Source organism: Megalopta genalis, chromosome 3 (assembly GCF_051020955.1).
Source record: "Megalopta genalis isolate 19385.01 chromosome 3, iyMegGena1_principal, whole genome shotgun sequence".
Taxonomy (NCBI): domain Eukaryota; kingdom Metazoa; phylum Arthropoda; class Insecta; order Hymenoptera; family Halictidae; genus Megalopta; species Megalopta genalis.
The window spans coordinates 22,736,411-22,752,723 of NC_135015.1; the positions used below are offsets into that span (position 1 = coordinate 22,736,411).

The 16,313-nt window shown below is 55.7% G+C and overlaps 1 protein-coding gene across 2 annotated transcripts in view; it reads right to left on the reverse strand.

The window, feature by feature from the left end:
* The window catches only part of LOC117221946 (uncharacterized), a 173,143-nt gene that overhangs the window by 94,568 nt on the left and 62,262 nt on the right, over nt 1-16,313 (reverse strand). The window contains exon 2 of one of the 2 annotated variants that reach the window (XM_076520366.1): nt 10,511-10,559. The exons of the other annotated variant lie outside the window; for it this stretch is intronic. The gene's annotated coding sequence lies outside the window, so the exon portion shown is untranslated. The remainder of the gene's footprint in view (nt 1-10,510; nt 10,560-16,313) is intronic. 2 annotated transcript variants of the gene reach the window in all.

A 16,313-nucleotide genomic window follows, 5' to 3' on the forward strand; every position in this document is an offset into this window, starting at 1 on the left:
GTAGCGATCGAACGAGCGAACGGAGGATATCTCCGGTCGTCTAATTAACGTGGCTCGCGTCTGTATTCTTAAGATACGAAGACAAGCGGTGTTTAATTGCTATTGTGTCCCAAGATCCTCTCGGGGACACCGCGCTAATCCTTCGCAAACAACCGAAACGTTTGCGTCGCGTTTCCTTGCGCGCCTAAGACGCGTACTCGAGTTTGCATGAAGCTTTAATCCCTCTTCCGGAAACGATTAAGCCGCGCTGCCGAGTTTCACCGATTGATTTTCTTCTCGCGTTTTCCTCTGTCTCTCCCCCGCTCTCTCTCTCTCTCTCTCTCTCTCTCTCTCTCTGTGTAGATTAATTTATAACTTTAATATCCCGGGCAGGCAGTTGAAACTCCACAACTTTCCCTCGACGATCTTCTCTTCGCATTTTTCTTGTTTTTCCTGGAAGTTTTGCCCGATGGATTACCTTTCTTGGCTGATTCTCGGCGAGGTTTCGCTACCGTTTAGCTCGTCCCGCGACGTTTCTACGACCGTGCCGTTGCGAGAGGCTCGTTAATTTCGGCGTGGACCGCGACGACGCGGCGCGTCACGATCCGCTTCAAGATTCCCCGTTCGATTCGGTCGGACTTCCGGTGGACATCGGCGAAACTTCTAAATCGGGTTTCCGGTCTCGTGAAAAATGGAGGCCGACAACGAATTTAATTCGAATCGTGTCCGAATTTATAACGTCGTTCCTTCTTGCCAACGCGTACCGCGGCGGCGTCGCGCGCAAGTTTTTTATACCGGTTAAAATATCGCGAGAATTGTCCATTTAAATCACAGGTAACCGGAATATCCGGCGAAAGTATAAATAGTTCGCAGTGGGAAAATATACGTCCGGCAAAAATACACTGTTCGCGCGGCTCGATAAATAAATAAAGCCGGGGAATTCGCGCACCCGTTGGCCTATTATCGGCGATCGTAGTCGCGAAACTGGCGCAAATTTTGTTCACTGGCACCCCGGGGTACGCGGGATCCGCGTAAACACGAGGGAAGTCGTTTCCACGGTGGTGGGAAAATTTGTAAGGATTTCGGGATCGATCCGAAAGAGCCTCGATATTGGGTAAAATAGCTCGCATCCGCTGCTACTTTCCAATTTTCGAGCCGCGGCGCCAAAGAGCCCCGCTATTGAATAAAATCCTTTCGCGTCGATTCTCGTCCGACCCGTATAGACACAATTTTTGCCGGGCGATCGGTGTTGCAAAAAAAAAAAGAAAAAAGAAAAAATACACCGACGCGCGCACGGACCATTGCCGGATAATAGAACGCGGCGGCGGCGGCGGCGTATTTATCGGATCTCGAAATTCGGAAATGGCTATTCGTGGCTGATCTCTCTCTCTCCCCTCCTCCTCCCGTTTTCGATACACGCGTACACGCGTGCATCGAACCGAGCGCGGAAAGGAAAAATTTAATTTGCATAATACCTCGGAACGAACGAATTTAGGAGAACGTTTCGAAGATTAGAATTTCTCAGGCCCGGCTTTTGTAAACGCGTTACCGTGCCCCGACCGCCGATCCTCTTCGCCGAATTTCGGCCGGTTTGCCCGGCGAATGCCGATAAATTCGCCGGACGAAACGAGGAAACGCGATAAGTGACGACAAAATTGCGCCGAGCAATTCCGCGCGGTCTGTTATAGGAATTGGCGAGAAACTTGGCGTTTCCAGAATATTTCGGTTGCAATTTCTCAAGGAGGAAAACCAAAATTCAACCATCCGAGACCGGCCGGATCCGTGGAAACTGAAAATCTGCGCGCGTCGTAATCCCTCGATGCGGTACGATACGACGGAGGATGATGGCTCGAGGGGCATCGCGGAATCGTTGGAGATATTCCGAACTCTCGTCGGGAAGACGGCTTATAAATAAAGGTCGAGGGCGGCCGCGTCGAGGACGAATTATTGTTGCGGCTTAAATCAAGTTAAAGGGGTCCCCTCTGTAATGTACACGACGGCGGAAACGATCGTAAACTCCGAATGCCCGATAGTTTAAAGCGAGGCGAGCCGAAGCACCGTCGTAAAATGTTCCAAAGCAGCCGGGGTATCCGGTGTTTCCAGCGGCCAGACGAAAAAGGAGGCGGAGAACGAGAATGTAAAATCGTCTGGGCGATTCCGGGCGGCGCGGCTCGACGCGGCCCGACGCGGTGCGGCGGCGGCGGCGGCGGCGTACACGCGTCCTCGAGGTAGCAGGATGCCCGCCGAGAGTGCTCGAGTCTGGCCAAAATTTCGCCACTGTCCCTCATGCATATCCACGAGCGAGGCGGCCCGGCAGCCAAACGCGGCGGAGTCCTGCGTCGGATGCCAGATGCAAATGCGTATGCAGCCCGCGTATGCGATGCGAGTCTACGTATGTTATCGGTGTCCAGATTTCGGTCGTTTACCGGCCCCGGCCCCGTCCCGTATATCCGTGCCGTCTCGTGGAACGCGTTATATACGATCCGGCCACCGAACGCGCGCCGGATCGTTGCAACGACGCGTGCACGGAGCCGACGCGTATCCTCGACACGACGTCCGCGATACCGAGACACCGACGTCGAACGCTTCGTTCCTCGACGCCAAAAAATTCCTTCGAGCCTCCTCGAGCCACCCGCGAAAGGTCGCGCGATCGGATTATGCTACCGATCGAGTTTTATCGTCGAAGCTTGTCGCGCTTAGAATCGAACGACGACGCGTCGTAAACCGTCGTTCCTCGCCTCGAAAAGAATCTACCTCCGCCGTTCCGAGGAGCACGGTCCGTGACCCGGTGAACCGAATCCGCTGAACAAACGCGGAGCCATCCTCGAGCTCCTCGGCGAGCGAATAAACTTTCTCGCCGCGAAGAAACGAGCGTACCGAGAGCCGCTGTAATCTAGTCGCGACCGAGATGCGACACCCGACCTACGGCCGATCCGTTCTACTTGGCCGCGTTGATCTACCCGCGGACGATTATACGTGGACCGGCGGTCGTCGACCGAGATTTCCTACAGGAAAGCGGTTCTACTCCGTGAATTCGATCAACGTATCGGCCTGTTTCCCGGCGTATATGGAACGGTCCCGGCGACGACGCGGCACGCGTCGGCCGGAATTTTCGCTCGCGGGACACTTACCGGGGATACGGTTTCGATTCGATTTGCCGAGCTCCCTCGTCTCGGCCACCGCCTCGGATAGAAAACTTACACCGTTACCGGACTCTTGGAAACTACTTACAGAGCTGCACGGTACATTTACCCCGCGCCGTGCCCGGCGCCGTTCTTTCCCAAGGATTCGAAAATTGCAGTTTTCGGACGCGGGAGCGCGAGCAAACGCGGAACGAAGCAACCAAAGTCTATTTTATTCGAAGTTCGACGAATATCCGTACGCGATATCGTATTCTTTTTCAGCACCGCGGACCAGGAGCCGATGGCCGGACGGACGGACGGACGAACGGACGAACGGACGAACGGACGAACGAACAGGAAGTTTGGTTGACTCGTTTACGAGCAGCGAAAGTTTTCGCTCGCGTTCGCAAAAGTATCTGCCAGCGGGTGGACACGAAAAGGCTCCGCCACTATCCGCCGGGATTTGATTTTCCAACGTGCTCGCGGTCACGGTAAATTCGTGGCTGGCATTTCCAACGAGTTCACGGAACTCTTCTCTTCTTCCGGCCAGCCAGCTTGTCCCCTTTCGGACGTTCGCTCCTTTCGCCAAAAAATCTTCTCCTCCGGAACGACCGAATCATCGATGCTCCTCCATCGAACGACGCGCTTTCGTTTCCGCCGAATTAACCGCGCGGTGTTCGCCAATTTGGTTGCTTAGCGGAAAGTCCCGCAACGCCGTCCGTTATTCACGTTCGCGGATTCGGCCGAGCAAGATTTTTGTACGGACCGTTGCGAGCCTATCGACGCGTCGTTACGGTTCACCGAGAGACAAAGTCCCGTTCTCTTTTCCTCCTTTTCTTTTGTTTTCGTTTCGTTGCTTTTTTTCACCACGTGTATCCGTCTCATTTTCATTATCGAAGCCAGCGTGCACGGGTGCGCGGCGTTTCCGCGGAGAAGAAACGTCTCATTGTTTCGGCGGCGATGCATTGTGCCGAACGCTCGTCGCGCGCAGTTGCGCTTCCATATCTGTGTCGCTCGTTTTCAACGAATTCCCCGAAAGTTCGGTGTTGGCCCCCGCTCCGCGCATCCTCGCGTTCTCGCGAGCCGAGGACGGAACGGCTCCGGGGCGAACGGACGAGCGAGAAAAAGTTTCGCGTTCGGGGCTCCGTCGCGGAACGAGTTCCATTGCTCGATACCGCGAGGCGATCCGTGCGGAACGAAAACACGCGAGGCCTTTGCCGCTGAAAAGACACCGGCTCCGAGGTTGTTTAATTTTATAAGACGCCTCCTCCCGCGAGACGGCCTCTTCGTCGTCGATTCGCCGGACGTCCTCTCGAGCTTCGAAAACGAGATTTCAAGCTTGCCGCGATCGCGAGGATCTCGACGAGATCGAAACGTTTCGATGTCGGTTCTTCTCGCAACGAGGCGATCCTCGGAGAAAGATCTTTCGGGACGATTTTTGTACGGAGAGTCTGGTAAATCGAAAATTGGACGCGTTATAGAATGGGAGAAAAAAAAGATGGGAACTCGTTCGAAACGCTGGCACGCGCGCGAACCAAACGTTTAGCGGTAAACGCATCGACCGTTCCATGGTCTGTGTTTCCATTGGCAACGACGGTCGGTGGATCTCGTGGCAGCGCGTCCAACAGGATCGCGGGGTCGAATCTTTGATTCTTTGAAGCGGTCGGCATCGGAGGACGGTTGCCGAGATCCGACGAACGGAATAGCTAATTGTAATCTTTGAAATTGCATTAAATCCGACGCCGGTCGAGAGCGGAACGGTGAAAGAGTAAATTGCGCGAGCTTTTCGTGCCGGGAGCCCGGAGCTCGGAGCTCGGAGCCCGGAGCCCGAGCCCGAGCCCGAGCCCGAGCCCGGAACCGGGGGAACGAGCGACGAGGCGGTCCTCGGACACGGTAACGAGTAATAAAGCGGCGAAAGGAATCGACGGAATAACTTCAGGTTAAATTGTACACTCGGCGAGGCGCTCTCCCGAGTGCTCTCGACGTCGCGCCGCGTCCTCGGCTACCTAAATTAAAGACTGCGTTAGCGAAGAAGAGGGCCGATAACAGGGGGAGCAGCGCAGCGGCTGGTTCGCAACCGATTAATTGCAATTACTGTCCGAGAAAAGGCGATCGACGTTGTCGCCGGTCCGTCAGCGGCCTTTGACCATTCGAGTTGTTCGTTAGGCAAAGTCGTTTGCGAAAATCGCCGGGGTTACGGAGGGTCGCGCGCCGCGGCGAGATCGTTTCCCGGTTTCTTCCGCGGGTTCGAAGAGGGCGATACTTGGGGCCGAAGATCGGAATTAGGTTCTGTCGCGCGTTGTTTCGAACCACGGACATCGAGGACAAATTATCCCGAACAACCAATTTCATGCTCCATCTATGTAGAAACCGCGCGGCGTCGCGTCGCGTCCGCTCGAAACTCGATCGATCGATCGATCGATCATTGGTTGAAAAACTGGCCCCGACGTTGAACGGGAAGAGGCGAAGGAGGATTCTTAGCCTCGAATTCGGATTCGGATTCGGATTCGGATTCGGATTCGGATTCGGATTCCGATTCCGATTCCGTTCGAGTATATCTCGACGCGTGTATATTAGGCCAGCCGACCCCTGCAGATCTGACTTTCAGATCTTCTCCGGTGGAGAGAACACCGGCGGACACGAAGGGGTTAATCGTCCCGCTATAAATTACCGGGCTTGATGCATTGCCAGGCGGTTGGTCTACCGAGCCGCACGCCGGCCTTTGATATATGCATATATGGCCGTGCGTGGCTGGTACACGGACCCGGAGAATCCCAACGCGCGTCCCGAGCTAAGACGCGCGCCGCTTTTCGCGTCTCTATTCGAATCGGACGCGAGACCGCCTCCCACCTTCCGGTCTCGCGTTACGTTTCTACGAATACGATATCGCACCCGCGTCCTTCCACCCTGTTTTCAGGGTACATCCCGTTTTCGCCGCGCACATTTTTCTCGGCGACGTTTATGCCGCTTCCTCGAACGGAACACGCGCGCTGAACAACGTTTGCGCGGTGACGGCTCGCGTACCCAGGATTTATTTTCTTTCGATCTTCTCCCGTTTCCCCGCTAAACGTTCTTCGCGGAGGAACTCGTTTTCTCGTTCGACCGCTTTGTCGTCCGTTCTTGCTCCCGCATTCCTTACGGCGCGGTGTATTTTTATAGAATCTCTATTCCGTGTTTTTATTCGGTTCTAGCGGAACCGTTGCGCGTTCGATTCTAGAACAGCGGATCCTTTACATCCTTTACATTCTTTACATTCTTTTCGGACGGAGTTGGCGGACCATCTACGTTCTAGTAGTAGTATTGGTAGTAGTAGCAGTAGAGTAGAACCGGGAAGGAACCTCGTAGAGACTTTTCAACCGCGAAATTACGCCCCGTTCGTTAACCGCTGAAAAGCTTGTAGCGTAATGCTTCTCCTAGAATCGTTGCGGTAGAAACGTTGCTACCGGAAAATCTCCAATTTTCTTCCCTAATATTTTTCGAATGTGAAATGGGACATTTTTGGGTTCGCCGAGCCGTTCGATTAGCGGCAGCCGCTGGTCGATCGCCGAATTATTCCATAACATTCGATACGATCTTTCCGAGCGTGTAGTCTCGGTAAGATCGCGTTCCGGGCATTATGCAACGGCCGCGGCGAGGCGAGGCGAGGCGAGGCACGCGCATGATGTACGAGGAGCTACGATCGCGTTTGCACGGCGACCCGGGAAACTCGGTGTCTCCCTCGACGGTTACACCGTGCTACAGGAAGCAATTATGACTGCATGTTCTTTCCGGTAATAGATAACCGCGACTCCCTTGGCGAGGCAAGCGCTCGCGCGACCGATTTCTCGCGTTCGTCGGTCCCGATCGACGCCAAATTCTTCGAACAAGGGCCCAATCGCTGGGCCCGAATCAAAATACCCCGCGAGTCGGAAATCTTTCGACGCGCGAAGGAGTTTCCGAAAATTTGCAAACACGTTGTTTCGGCGAGGAACGGATCGCCTTCGACGAAGGAGTCGCGCCCCTATCGGCCCGGATATCTGGCTCAACTTTCTTCCACGGTCGGTGAATTTGCCGCGGAGCGAAACGACTTATTTGGGCGTTGGGGTGGCCTCTATCGCCGGCCCATCGGCCGAGCCAGCAACCGCGGCCCTTAAAAACCGTTTACCGTTCGTAAAGATCGCATTTAGATAACTAATAGGAGCGGAGTAATTCTTACGGCTACGGCCTCGATATCTCGACCGTGAATCTCTGCTTCTTCGCGATCGCCGGTGTTCCATGGGACGGAGCGTACGGCAGAGCGAAAGCGAGAGACCGAGACCGAGACCGAGACCGCGAAGGATCGGTTTGCAAAAACCGGGAGGGCTTGCTCGTTCTCGAAATGTCGAGACTCGGAAGGAAGGCGCGGCGAAATGTTTCAAACGCACGAATCACCGGATAACGAAGCGCGAAGCCTGTTCCAGCGAATGAATTTAAACGAGCTGCCCCGCGCGCGGTTCCGTCCCGTCCCGTCGCGTCCCGTCGCGCCCGTCGCGCGACACGTGTCACCAAAGTGCACGGCCTCGCGTTTCGCGCGGCCTTTCCTCCTGCACACGAGTTCGCGTCGCCATAAAAAAGAACCGCGTTTGGAGGGAAGACGAACGCGAACTGTCGGTCGACGAGCTCCGTCGACCATTGGTCGACCCGACGCACGGACTAATTCGTCCGCGTTGGACGCGATCGCGCGTCCTATAAATAATTATTCGAAAGAAATTTTCCGCGGAAGATTCGACGATCGAGGCTCGGTTTCGCTAGAGATCAACCTCCCAGAGATCGCCTTCGCCTGCCGTGAAAAGCACTTCTTTCGCCTCGAAACAACAACTTTCGCTCTTTAATTGCCATAAAATTAGACACGGGTTTCCGGCGTGATCCGCGAGTTCTGCTAATAATTTATTGCGCAGTCTCGCCGGCCGGGCAATCGCGACTGCAGAAAAATAAGGTAATAAGCGGAACCGCGGCAGCGGTTGGAAGTAATAATTAATTATTGTTCCGGCGCCCCGAAGGATTTGCCGCGCCGGGGCTGTACAGTTTACAGTTTACAGTTTACAGTTTCAATTTTACATTTTACATTTTACATTTTACATTTTACGGTTGACAGTTTACAGTTTACGGTTCACAATTTACGCTTTTCAAGGGAAAAGCGAGACTAATTGATCTACGATGCGATACTTCGAAGGACCGATCGCCGAAATTCGATCGATATCAACGGTTGCCGGCACACGGTTTTCCATTCGTAGGAAACCGCTCCGGATAAAACGCGAGGAACAGCGATTCGTTATCGAGATTTTTGCGATTCGACGAAAACGGGGAATTCATAATTAACGTGATTTAGCGCGCGACGACGTGGCCGGGCGAGAGACGCGGAATATTTAATATGATAATTTGCTGATCCCGCTGCGCATAAAATAGGGACAGTTTATGGAAATCTCCGAGCACTCGGTATTCGCGTCGCTTTCGATTAATCGCCGCGCTCTAATAAAACGTTTATTGTATATGCCGGCGCGGATATTTAACACGACCGGTCCGGACAACGGTACGCGCGTCCCTCGTCGGCAATATTCGCCGGCGTCGGCGTATCCGCACGCGCGATCCCGTCCTCCGCGCTCGTCCGCGCGGCCGGCCGAAGCTGAAAAGTTCCCGGCCGGTACATATTCCGTTCGGAACTCGTCCAAACGACCCCGAGCTCCGGCGTGCTCCGCGTTTACAGAGCTATTCGCGGAAATGCTCCGACCTCTTCTAATTTTTCTTGCTTTATTTTCCCGCTACACTTCGCCTCTCTGTACAGTATTTGCGCAGTCTTTACGCTTTCCGGAGCTCCGCGTCGAGGCTGTCCGGACGTCGGTCTCCGCCGCGTCGGGTCCATCCTCGAGCCAGACATCGCCGGAGAGCGCCGACCGGCTCGCGACTCTCGAGAAATATCGTGGAAACGTCGATTTTATTCCGTCGCACCGCGTCGGCGTTATCTCGCGTACGCTAATTATTATCGACGTCCGCGAAGATTTCGTCGCGTCGTCGAGCCGTGCGTTGCTTCGCCGGTCGTTCCGATCCGACCCGACTCGGCTCGGCACGGATGCGAGCGCGGGTGCGGTTGCGGATGCGGATGCATCAAAGCGATTCCGCGCGTTTCACGCGGAAATAAACGCTGGCGGAGCACTGTTTATACCGTTGCCGGCGTTACGGCGCTTTAAAAGCGCCGTAACGCTGTTTGTTACGTTAATGCTGACGGAAAACTGCGCTCTGCTTCTGTGGCAGTCTCTTTCCAGGGACCTCGCGCGAACGGTTATCGAAGCTGCCAACCGTCTCGTTTCGAAACTCTAGATTTTACAATCGACGTTCCGCGGTTCGGTTCGCCCGTTTAATCGACGGAGGTACCGAGAACAATGAACGCAGCGCGTAAAAACGTTTTGCCAGGGAACGCGTCGAATCGTTCGCAAAATCTTCCGACGAGCGAGGCGGACGAGAGCGCGAGCGGGTTTGCCGCAGGTTCTGCCGCGACGGGAACTCTGCGTCCTGCAAAGGGATCCGTGAGAGCGGAGAGGGGAGAGGGGAAGTGCGGAGGAAAGCGCAAGCTGTCGGATCAAAGAACGACCGGGAAATAAGATCCGAGCGGATCGTTGTTTCCGAACGAAGTCGAAACTTCTGGCAGCCCGTACCCCGATCCACCGACCGGTCTCCGTCATCCCTCGAATCCCATTTTCAATGTCCAGAAGCTTTACGATTCGGTCCGTACGCGACGGACTCGTATAACTTCCGAGGCGCTCGAGCATGGAAAACGATATATGCGAGAGCTCTGCCCGGCGAATACGTGCCTCGAAGAACCAGCGCGCGCGCCGTTCCTCCGTCTCTGTCCGTCTGCGTGCGCGAGGCAGCCGCGCTCGTACATCTGCGCGGTGAACGTGGGTGAGGCGAGTCCGTCGCCACGAACGCGAATTTCCATCCGGACGATTCAATTTCGCGACGATCTTGTCTCGTCGTCGACGTTCGCCTACGACGTTCGACCGTCGCGTCGTGGAAAAAAACGCGCCTCGATGCCCGAACACCGACGAATCGAACGCGACGCGACGTCCTCCGCTGGAAACTCTGCTTTCGCGCGTTACATTTACGTTCGTCGTTCGTCGTTCGTCGTTCGCCGTTCGTCGGACAAATGGCCGACTCTTTCCGCCGGTTTCGATCGGAGCGGCAGCGAGATGCGACGCGCCGGCAAATTATGCATTTCCGGTGGCGCATATTGTGCCAATATCGATCACGCGGTCGAGTCAAATTACAGCGTTGCCCTCGATTGCCAGCCGAGACGCTATTAATTAAATCCCGTCGGCCTTTAACTGCGAGCGTCGAGATTTATGGTCACCGTGGACGGCGCCGCGACGCGTTCTCACCCAGAACGTTTCACTCACCTATGGAAGATCGGTGGTTGTTTTTTTTTCTCGAGCCCGGTCCGTGGATCTGCAACAAGGAACGCGTCGTTTCATCGATAGTCGAATCGTTGGAAAGCGACGCGTGTCGTATCGTCGATCGCGGATCGAGCCACGAGTTCGGCTTTCCGAGAACGACGATCGTCGATCGTCGATCGTCGAAGATCCGATAAAGCGTCGCTATTTTATCGCGTCGGCTGAAAAGGAAAACGCGTCGAGCGATATCCGGCCCCGCGATAAGCGCCGTGGGAATACTTAAAATTTATCCTCCCGACTGGCGGCAAACGCGGCCACCGCGCCGTTAGCTTCGATCGGCCGGCGGAATAAAAGCGCAATTATTTCGGTGCACCTCCGAGGTTTATCCCGTCCCGAGGGTATCTTCGTCGATCCGTAATCGTCCGGCAGTCTACGCGCCGGCGATTACGAAACGAATCGCCGACGGAGAGACCAACGAAGCTGGAAACGATGCGTCGACGTATCGTTTAATTTCTACGTTCGCCGTTTCCGAAACCTCTGCCGAGCTTTTACCTGCCAGGTGACGGAGAAATTAGGTTCGCTCCGATGAAAATAATTTCCTGGAGACTCTCCGGCGCACGATATCGATCGCGGTCGCGTGTTTCGGATTTATTGCAATTTTTCTCTCGTTATTGGCTCCTGGAGTCGACAACGTTTCTCGGTCGAGTCGCGCGCAACGGTCGACCGCGGAGCCAGGCGACCATAAAAATCTCCGCGGAATCGGTGAAATTTATTTATCGATTCGAGAAGCGGTTCGTTCGTGAGAACGTTATTACCGATCTCCTTCTTCCGGAGTCTCGAAGAAGGTTGCTCTCCAACATCCCGATCGTTTCGTCCGAGAACGGCGAAACGTGTCCTGTTCCGCGGGCAACGTCTGCGGCCTCGGAGCGCGGCCGGTTCTCGACGTTCCATTCGCCGAAGCGGTTGTCCGAGGGTCGGGACGCGCTTGTATCCGGGTAACGAGACGCGCCGACGCCGACGAACGTTCCACCGTAATTTCCAAGCGAGCGGCGCGCGTTCGAGCGTCGTCGAGCGTCGTCGAGCGTCGTCGAGCGTCGAGCGTCGACCGGAACCGAGTCCGGCAAAGACGGACGCGCCGCACAATTTCCTAAAAGTGGGAATCCTTCGAGGGCTGTTTCCCTTTTGTGCCGGCGATCGACCGTGAATCGCATTAACACGGAATTTCGCCCCGGTACGACGAGACCACCCCCTCTCGCTTGTCCCGCGAACCTTCCGCACCCCCGTCCCTCGCCCCGTCCGGAGGCTGTTTCCTCGTCTTTGTTTCGGCCTTTATCGAGTCGCCGGGTATCGCGCCCGGCAATTTCACTGCCCGGACTCGGGTCGACCAAAGGAATTCCGTGAGTCGGTCCTTTATATCCCCTAAAAAGATTTTCCGTAGTTTAATGAAAAAAGCTTCTCCTCGGGAGCGAGGCACTCGAGACACCGTCCTCCTCGACCCTGTCTTCCTTCCTCACCTATCTTCCGCCACACCCAACCCCTCGGATTCCCTTTGAATCCTCCCCGCCCCCCCCCCCCTTATTTTCTTCTCCAACGTTCCCGCATTCTTCCCGGGAACCACCGGCGTCTACGCGTTTCCGCTTGTAAATTCGAAGCTTTCTTTTCTTTTCGCGCGACTCCTCCCGCGTTTCCTCGGCCGCCGCCGTTTCCGCTTGCGTCTTTACCCGTCCGTTGCCGGCTATCGTCCTTCGGAGAATGTTCGTTTCGTTGGCCCGACGCGTGGCTTTTTCTTTTCGAGCCCGCGAGTGACCCGTCTTCGGCTACGACTGTTTCAGCTACGACGATTCCGGGATACGGCGATAGCCGCACGCGACCGGACACGGCCCGACGGCGTTAGCACCGGTGTAATAGACCGACAGCGGTAAAACGGTGGAAAAGTATCCGCGTTCGAGTCGACGATCTTCCCTCGGACTTTCATCGCGAAATCCGGCCAATTACGGCGCGAATGCGGCCAATTTCTGTAATGGCACCGCGGAGCATGGTAAACGGTCGTTAAGGCACATTCGTCATTGCAACGCCGAGGTATGGCGGGGCGACGCTCTTCGGTTTCGGCGTACCGCCTCGCCGCTTCGCCGCCTCGCCGCCTCGCCGCCTCGACATCGTATGTCTTCCTTCGACCAAAACGGACCCTTCTCACGAGTTACTGCGGCCGGTATCGCAACGGCCGCCGCTGCCGAAGGGAGGGGACGCGTTTCCGCAGATTTTCCTATCCATGAATCAATCTCCCCGATACCCTAAACTCGGCCCCGTATCTTCTCCCGGCCAGTGACCGATGGAAGCGTGTTCCGACCGTGGAAGCGACCGGCCGACGATCATGCGACGGATTTATCGGGGCCCCGGAGAGTTCGGGCGTCCCGACGAATCGAAGCCGGCCTTAATTATTGCCGGGCAATTAACGTCGAGGCACCTGGAGGTCGGTTCGGCGAGAGAGGATTCCGGAGAAGGGGTCGAATAAAAGTTTCGGTGAAACTCGAGGAAGCGGTGTCGCGGAACGTTCCTCCTCATTGTTTCCTGCCGGTCGCTATCGGCGGAACGCTTTTTCACTGATAAGTATGGACGAGCGAGCGGGCGAAAAGTTCGGATCGCAGATACGACTCTAACAAAAGTGGAACTACGGTTTGTCGGCCGAGACAGCCGAGAATACTGAGAAGGGCAGCCCTCGGCTCCTCGGCTCGAGGTATCGAATTACAGGGACACCGTGACTGCGGAATTAGTCTGCGCGACCTGGAACGTCATCTTGGTATCGCGGGATCGAGCGGGGAACGGGGCTGCCAAGAAAAATTGAGAGGGAACAAACGGAAGACTCGGGGGAACGGTGGGAATAAGGAGGCGCGGGTATTTGTTGCGGGTTGTCGTCCGAAGTTTCGCGCAGTTGCAAGTTTTTCTACTTAAGCGAGCAAGCCGTTGTTCGCAACGATGTTCTTATTTTATTTCCACCGCTGGATATTGTTTCGCGACCGTCGACGGAGACGCGGTTTCCATCGACGAAACGGTCGCATTCGGTAGAGAACGATCCGCGGGGGATCGTCGCGGCTCCGGCTATTGCCGATTCCCAGCTATCCCCTAATTCGAGATCCGCTCGAGACGATATCGCGAATACGTTACCGCGATCCGAGCGGATACGCTATCGGCGGCGGCCGGGCCGCGGCGGTAGCAGCTAGGAGATCTCGGTAGCTGTTCGCCGGCGAGATACCGGTTGCACGCGCAGCGTCACGGTAAAGACGAGCCGGGGAGCCGGTTTACCGTACCGAGAGGGTCGAGGATCTGCTTGTCACAAACCACGCCGGGTGATCTATGGCTCTAATTAATGGCAATCTCCGGAGGGCCCTAGCTTTCCACGTGGATTTCAATTATCTCCCATCGAGCGTTCGTCCAGCACGCTCACCCTCTTCCCCCATCTCTCTCTCTCTCTCTCTCACACTCTCTCCCTCGTCTCTCCTATCCTATCCTCCGTTCCGTTACGTTACGTTGCGTTACGTTCTGCTCCGGTGCGGTCCATTCGGTAAACCGATTAAAGTTTTTGCGCCCGCGGCTGGCAAGAGCACTCCATTCGCCTCTGGGAACGGTGACCGAAGTTTCCGGATCTGTCCGCCGCAAATGCCTCCAAGATCCGACCGATGGAGTCCCGTGGAAAAACGTCGGCGAGCTTCTTGCCCGAGAAATGATTGATTCGCTCCACCGAGAGCGGTCGTTCGAGAGCCGGCTCGCGACCCGAGAGTTCCGCGACCGGAACCACCACCGACCACCACCGCCGCGACCTCCGTCGACGGACGTCCCGTGGATCTCTGATTTTCGAATAGAAACAAGTTATATAACAAGCTTAAATTTCCGAAGCCCGATTTTTGGCCGACGAAATCGTACGTTGGGCGCCGAGCCTATAAATTAAAGAGAAAGCCCTAAAATAGAGAATTACGTGATCGCGGAGCCTGTTTTCGGATAAGCGCGTTTTGGAACGGGAAATCCGGAATACGGTTCCCGCGAGCACGGTATAAAAAGTTATTTTACGAACGCAGCCGGCGCTAATGTACTCGTAAAGCCGTAAGAAGCGTTCCGGAAACACGCGCGCGCCGGCAACGTTCCTAGCCGGTTTCTTATCGCTTATCAGCGGCGTTTCGTTGACCTCGAACGGATTATGTTCGCGCACGGATTCGATGGCTAGCGCAGCGCCAAGATGCCGGCGAAACTAAGTTCTCGCAGATGCAGCGCGAGAGGGGCAACGTCCCTCCGGGTCGCGTTACTCTCGAAACGCTTCGTCGAGAGCCTAGATACCTCGGATATCGAAGCGATTCGCTTTGCCACGCGCGCATCGTCCAATATCGTTTCCGGTATCGAAACGCGGTCCGAACCAGAATCCACGGCCGACTTAGGCTTTCGAGCCGTTTTCCCATTCTCCCGGTGCGGCGGTCGGGGCCGAGCCGAGCTTTCTTCCGGCAATGCCGACGCGGCGCCCGCGAGCTACACGGAGCGTGGAATCCGGCTCGCTTCATGAAACATTCCTTGTGCACCGCCTTCGCTCTCTCTCTCTCTTTCTCTCTCGCTCTCTCCCTCGCTAAATCGCTTCTTCGGTCTTGCTTTCTCTGGTTCCGCTTCCCTCCCAGTCTGCACCCGAGTCTCCTCTCTCTCTCTCTCTCTCTCTCTCTCTCTCTCTCTCTGTTCGCATCGATACGCAGGACCGAAGCAGCCGGTTCCATCCGAAAGCCGAGCAGAACGGTTTCGGGAGGTTCCAACGGTGTCTTCGCCGAGCGTCTCAGCCGCGACAGGCTTTCAACGTCTCCGCCGCCGCCGCCGCCCGCTCTCCATCGTCTCTCCACCCGCGCCTCTCTCCATCGGCGCACCGCGATTCTACCGGGAACACGACGTTTCAATTCTCCTCGAGCATCCCTCAAACCTCGATCGTCCCGTGGGCCTTCGCAGCTTCGAGCTCCTCCCCGGTATCTCCGGAGAGCACGCGAATCTCGGCCGGCCGATAAATCTCGGTAGAACGATCGAGTCCGTCTTCTACGAGCCACTTGCCGCGACTTCGAGAACCCGTTCGATCAACACCTCCGATCGGTTGTGTCGGCTAATTCGAATCCTAAGCGATGGCCCTTCGAGATACGATCGCGTCGAACGCGCCCGATAACGTTGGTTCGCGGACGAACGTGCTCGCGTCCGCGAGCATCGTGGCTCGAACTTTGTTTCGTTCGCGTCGCGAACGTTCGAGTCGACGACAAACGATCGCAGCATCGACCGTGGCTTCGCGAGAAGTTTCGGAGGTCAACGAGAATCCGGTTACGAAGATATCCGAAGGGCGTTTACCAAAGTTAAATAACCTCTACGGAAGACGGATCGCCGTTTTCGAGTCCGTTTTGCGATCGGAACGGTCCCCGGGTTTCTTTGACGTGCCCGGAGGGGAGTCTTTCGCCGTGGAATGTAAACTTCTAATCAGCAGCGACCGAGAGACGCTGCGAAGAGCGAACGCTGTAAATCCTTTCGCCGATAAACACTGAAATTCCTTCGGCAAATAGAAGTCCCCGGTCCACGAGAATATTTCCGGGGCAAGAACTTCCTCCGGTCGGGTTTATTCGTCGCTTCGCGGTCCTGCTTTGCAGCGGATCCGCGTCTCTGCGAACGTAGAACCGGGAAATCTACGAAATAGGAAGTGAAATAATTTGGCAACTTTTCGGACATTGTCCACCGGTTCCCCGTTTCGATATCGGTTATCGGTATACGGCGAAGCGGTGGAACGATCGGTCGAAAGGAACGCTTGTTT